The sequence below is a fragment of the Lactuca sativa genome, chromosome 4, assembly GCF_002870075.4.
Source record: "Lactuca sativa cultivar Salinas chromosome 4, Lsat_Salinas_v11, whole genome shotgun sequence".
In the NCBI taxonomy this organism is placed as follows: domain Eukaryota; kingdom Viridiplantae; phylum Streptophyta; class Magnoliopsida; order Asterales; family Asteraceae; genus Lactuca; species Lactuca sativa.
This window is the reverse complement of record NC_056626.2, coordinates 396155337-396162032: the sequence shown is the minus strand read 5'-3', so window position 1 is coordinate 396162032 and position 6696 is coordinate 396155337.

Here is a 6696-nt window from a genome sequence, read left to right as displayed (position 1 = left end):
TCCGATGATCTAGAAAGTCTCTAAAAGCCAATTGACCGGAAACACGAAACCAAGGACAACCCGAGCTTCCTAAGAACCAACTTCAAGGACTACACTTCCAGTACGAGAAAGAACGTTTAGAACTTCGGAATGGCGATCACGCTAGTGGTGATCTTGCCATAGAAGTACACTATGTTCTAAGTGCTGAAAAGCTCTACCCTTCCGAGAGCTTTGGACCATCCGAGACCCTTACGGAGATTGGTCCAACCCCCGTCAGACCGCTACTACTTTCGGATACTCCACAAGCTTCACCCCAGATCTATCCACTTCTTAGACTTGACAAGTACTTGCCCAATGTCACACCTTGTATCCCACTCATCTTGATATAAACCATTGAGAACCCTAACTTCGTAAACACACCTGTAGGAAATCGCTAACTACACGAGACGGAATCCGCATCCCGTAGGCGAAGGTTTGCTGGAATGACAATCACAAGCCAGAGTTCACTTGTGTCACACCCCCAAACCAAGGATGGCAGAAACGTCCGGGGATGGAGGACTTCATGTACAGTATCACAACAACGTGTATAATAGTGCTCAAAGTAAATACAACCATCATAAATATAATTGAAAAAGTTACACCAAAGTATATGTGTGCATATTTCAAAATCAAAATACATTATGATGACAAAAATAAATTGTTGACGGTTTAACGTCCCATCCTCAAAGCGCTGAAGTTTTTCTTGTTTCACTGATTTCCTGATAATACAAGTAGTTTTGAAAAAGTGTCAACAATTAAGTTGGTGAGTTCATAAGAGTTTTGTTTGAAGTAGAAACCATTTTCCTTGTAAAATCGATAGAGTTTGATTTCCAGAAAATCCAATATTTTCTTAGTTAAGTATGAACAGAATATTTCTATATGATGCGTTAATGAACCCTAGAATGACTCGTAGATTTCCCATAAAATCGTCCAGCGTATATAAGTTATATAAGATTTAAGTTAGATAAAACGTTGAATATAGTGGGTCTGCCCTAGGTCCACAACCCAACGAGGAACAGGAGATGAGGTGGGCCCCACCAATTCTAAGCCAATCAAGACTAAATTCTTATATGACTCAAGCATATATGCTCAACGATTATGGTTGAAGTTTAACAATTCTAGATGAAATATAGTTTTAATATCAAAATAACTATCCTATGTGAACCCGGTACTTTGGAATGTACCCCATTTAAATGAAAACCCGGTACTTTTCCTCAAAATGTGAAATGTAAGTTTCTATGTTATTAAATAGTGCATCCTAGAATTCCTTATAGATTCCTTCTATAATTTCCTTGTGTATATAAGTTATATAAAATTAAAGTTAGATAAAACGTCGAATGTAATGGGTCTGCCCTAGGCCCACAATCAAACGAGGAACAGGAAATAAGGCGGAACCACCAATTCTAAGCCAATCACGACTAGGTTCTATATAACTCTAGCATATACACTTAGAAATTATAGCCGAAAACTAACAATGCGAAATTGAATGTGGACTTAAATCCAAAAACCGGAACCAAACCGTAGTGTAGTGTACGAACTAGTAATAGTGGCTGTGAATATAAACTATACATATCATAGTTCATAGGATAGTGATAGTGACTAGTGAACATGTACTATGCATATTATAGTTTACCAAAAGTGGTGGTGATGGTGAATGTAACCTATACATATCATAGTTCATCAAATAGTGATAGTGGTAGTGAACATGAACTATGCATATTATAGTTTACCAAAAGTGGTGGTGATGGTGAATGTAACCTATACATATCATAGTTCATCAAATAGTGATAGTAGTAGTGAACATGAACTATGTATATTATAGCTTATCAAAAGTGGTGGTGATAGTGAATGTAACCTATACATATCATAGTTCATCAAATAGTGATAGTGGTAGTGAACATGAACTATGCATATTATAGCTTATCAAAAGTGGAGGTGATGGTGAATTCCTTTCTTGTAATTAAGTTCGTAGTGTAGATGAAACATAAACTATACCTATTATAGTTTATCACTTTGTTTGTAATGTATATATGCCATAACCATATCGATTATAACTAGAGTGTTCGTTTGTGGGGGTATAATGGCTTAACTGTACTTATTATAGTTTATCATAAGTATTCATAGTGGTAATAAATCTTTTGTATGTGTAACACCTTTAATAATGTGTTTGTTATGTAAAATAACCCTAAACTATACCTATTATATTTTATTAAATATTTGTGTGGGTAGTGAGCATAAGCCTTACTTGTCATAGTTTACCAATGTTTGTATTTTAATGGATATAGCCTCATAATATCATTTATATATTTACCATACTTATGGAGGTAAGAATCCATTTGTTTTCTGATGTATGTCTATATAAGAATACAAAAATGTCATATATTGCAACAACACATAATCACATAATGATGTATACCTTGCTCAACATGTTACAAGGTGAAATGAAATTTATAGTGTTTTTCTGTTAATAACATTTTGTGTAACTGTTATTGGAAAATTTGTAGAAAAATCATAAAATGTCCAAATCAAGTTCTGTAACTTCTGAGAGTTTGGAAAATGAGTCTATTTTGTTCATAATTTTTATTATAATTTTTAATGACCTCTTACTTGTGTGAAAAAGTCCATAATCACAGACTGGTCCGGATTGATGTTTGAAATGACAGGCAGTTTTGTCAAAATCACCATAAATTATAGAAAAATCGTATGGAGATGTGCAAGTAGTCATTTTAAAGCTAAGAAGTGGAACTACTTGCACCTAAAACAGTTTTGAAAACTAAAATGTTTAAGTTGTCCAAAACAGTCCATGAATGGAGTTGAACTTTTCTGATGAAGGCTATAAGAAAAGTTTAGTTATGTTCTTGGTGTTTTAACTTGTATCCCCCCCCCCCCCCCCCCTAAAAACTTGAGAAAACATGAAAATGTAGGGGTATGAACTCACCTTGAGTGATTTTAGAAGATGGATGATTGAGAAAAGAAGTTTTCAACTCAAGAATACTCGGGAGATGCTTGAAGATTTGAGGAGCTAATCAACAAAGATGACGATATTTGTGTAAGCAATCAATGATTTGAGTAGAATCAAGTGTAATAATCACAAGGATGATGAATTATACTTACCAAGAGAAGAATAAAGCTTGAAAATCAGCCTTGGAGTCTTGAAATAGAGAGAAAAAGTTTGAGAGAAAAGTTGTGTTGTATTTTTGGTGAAATGAGAGCAAGTGGAAGAAAATGAGGAGAGAGGATGAATGTCTAGCTCTCAAAACGTGGGAATGACTTGTGAGTGAGGTGAAAAGGACAAGGAAGTGACAAGGTATGGTGGAGAGGAGTGTGGGTTAGTCATGGAGTGGGTATGGTGGTTGCTTGTGTCATAGAATAAAGGAAAGTCAACACTCCACCTCTTGTACTTCACCCACTCTTTTTGGATAATGTTTTATCCTTAAAAACGTGATAAATCATTAATTATGGGTCGTTATATGTTAAAATAAAGTTTTGGGTGAAAATCCCACGTTAAAAAAATTAAAAACGAAGCTAAAATGCGAAACTACTCGAAAACCGGTAGAAAAGAAGCTTCCCAACGAGACCTCTCGGTCCTGGCCGAGGTTCGGTCCTCCTGAGGCTGGGCGAGAAGCGAAGCGGAGCAGATCAGCAAGCGAGGGCCAGGCTCGGTCCGAAGGGTCAAAAGCGAGGAGACCGAAGTGAACAGTACCTTCGGGTTCGGGTGTGTGTGCGCGAGGTTAGGTCCTGAGAGGACCCTTCGGGTTCAGTTCTGAGAAGGCTCTCGAGTTCGGCTCTTCCAGCTTCGGTTCATGGCAGGTTCAGTCCCTATAGGGACCTTCGATTCTAAGAGGACTTTCGGCCCTAAGAGGGGTTTCGAGTCCTTAAGAGGGGTTTCAGGTCCTCAAGCCTATTTTACTCGTTTTTACCCCGTTTTAAGCCGTTTTTGACCCGGTTAAGGGTCGGAATGACCCGAATGACTTCAAAAAGTTACGGAAACTTTTGAGAGAGATTTGGGAGAGATTTCACATACAAAGAGATATTTGGGAGAGATTTCACATACTTAGAGAGATTTGGGAGAGATTTGACATTCTTGGAGAGATTTCACATACAAAGAGATATGTGGGAGAGATTCCACATACTTAGAGAGATTTGGGAGAGATTTGACATTCTTGGAGAGATTTCACATACTTAGAGAGATTTGGGAGGGATTTGACATTCTTGGAGAGATTTCACATACAAAGAGATATTTGGGAGAGATTCCACATACTTAGAGAGATTTGGGAGAGATTTAACATTCTTGGAGAGATTTCACGTACTTAGAGAGATTTGGGAGAGATTTGACATTCTTGGAGAGATTTCACATACAAAGAGATATTTGGGAGAGATTCCACATACTTAGAGAGATTTGGGAGAGATTTGACATTCTTGGAGAGATTTCACATATTTAGAGAGATTTGGGAGAGATTTAACATTCTTGGAGAGATTTCACATACAAAGAGATATTTGGGAGAGATTCCACATACTTAGAGAGATTTGGGAGAGACTCTCGATAAGAAGAGATATAGTGGAAACGATTGGGAGAGGTTTTATTTGTGACCTTTTTGAGTGTCCGACTTCGCAATGCAAGGTCCGTAAACCCCGTTAAGCCTTGTTTAAGGATCTTACACACTCCCGATGAGTATGCAACATTGTTTTATCGGTTTGGTTCATCACTTACCACAGTTTTAGGTTAAGGAGATCTAGATGTACGTACGTTTCGATTTATGATCTCTCATTAGAATAGCGAGTTGTTTAGTAATTACATAACATAAGCCCTAGTACACAAGGGTTAGTTGAGTTGACCGGTTTGACTTGTTGACTTTATTTGACTTTGAATTTGAAGATTGTCACAGCTTGGGAGTGCGAGGACAAGCCGAATAGGAAGTACCCTCCTGCCTCTACATGGTCATTCATACCTACTTCCTAGCCTAAACCTGAATTTCGGGACAAAATTCCCTCTAACGGGGGTATGATGTGACAACCCAAAGCTTATTCCGTTATATTACCCCGTTTCCGTTAACGGAATATTTTATTTTATAAAAGTTCCGTTAATTTGAGGTCGTTAAATAAATAAATGTTTTATTTATTTATATTTTATGTTGTTATCGTCGTGAGAAAATAAATAAAAACACGTAGAATTACATTTCCATTTAATTGGAAGAAGTTAATTTTTATTACGACCATTTAACCGGGTAAATAAACCTCGGTAAGTTTTAGTATCGGGTAGTCGTATACCGGGTGCAACACCCAAGGTATATATATAGGGAGTTGGGTACTCCATTTGAAGCTTTTACAACCCTAAACCCATTTCCTCCCTCTACCCTCTCTCTCAAGCTCGTTTCTAACTCAAAACCGTGAATTTCTGCCTCCAAGACGTAAGTCCCCTTAGCCTAACTTATTCTAAACATCATGGTTTGTTGGTATAGCTCAAAAATCACCCAAGAAAGCCAATTAAAAGGAGTTCACGGCCTAAGAACCTCCTTAGGCCATAAACACCTTAAATGGTGCCAAAATGCCCAAAACTCCCTCCCTTAGTCTTGGAAACTAATTTAGGATTAAGCCTAGAAGTGTTTGAACCTCAAATCAACAATTTTAGGGGCTTGAAAGAGGGTTTATGGCCCAAGAGCATTCTTAGGCCATAAACTCCTCAAAATATGCAAATCAAGCCTCAAAATCACTTCCAAATCACATTTAGACTTAATATATGGCTTAGGGGCTTGCTATTTCGAGTTTGGAACAATTAAACACAAACATTTGAGGTGTGAAATAGAGTTCACGGCCCAAGCATGTGCTTAGGCCGTAAACTCCCCTAATTCATGCAAAATGGGAGTTTAAGTCCCCTAAATGACCTTATACCTTCTCTAGAAATTGTTAGAATAAAAACAAAGGACTAGAAATCAAGGAATGGAGTGTATGAGAGTTTACTACCATAAACCATAGGGTTTACGGGTGTAAACTCCCAAGGAGTGGCCTTTGGGCCATAAACTCCAAGGGAGTAAACTCTTGGACCCCCTAAACACCCCTATAGCCTTGTACAATTTCTTAAAACCATTACTAGAACCACATGGGACTTGAAATCATCCAAAAACACATCTCCCATGAGTTTACATCCGTAACCTCATGGGGGATGTGGCATCCCAACCGTGAACTCACATAAAGTGAGTTTTAGGAGAGTAAACTCCTTATCCAAGCCATACACACCCTTAAATGTTACCCGGGACACCCCTAGCACTTAATCAAAAGTGTTTTTTGCACTTTAGGATGCGTATATTTGTTTAATTAGCATTATATGTAAACATATCTTATCATATGTAAATAGGTCACTAAGTGTGTTCAAGTCTTTACTTGACACCGAGCACCCAACCGGCACCTTTGTCGGATCCACTTACATCAGGTGAGTTCATACCCCTGAATGAACCTTTTTAAATGTTTTTACATGTTTTATGGGAGGGGAATACAACTTAAACATGCCATTTATCATATCAATCCCATATGATTGATAACCCGTATGCATAAGGATTTATTACACTGTCAACTGTTTTACCAAATTTAATACTGTAAACGGTTTTCTAAAATGCCTATACTTGATCAAATCTTTACTTATATTGTTTATCAAAGCTATCACTAAATGCATTTATGAAAGGT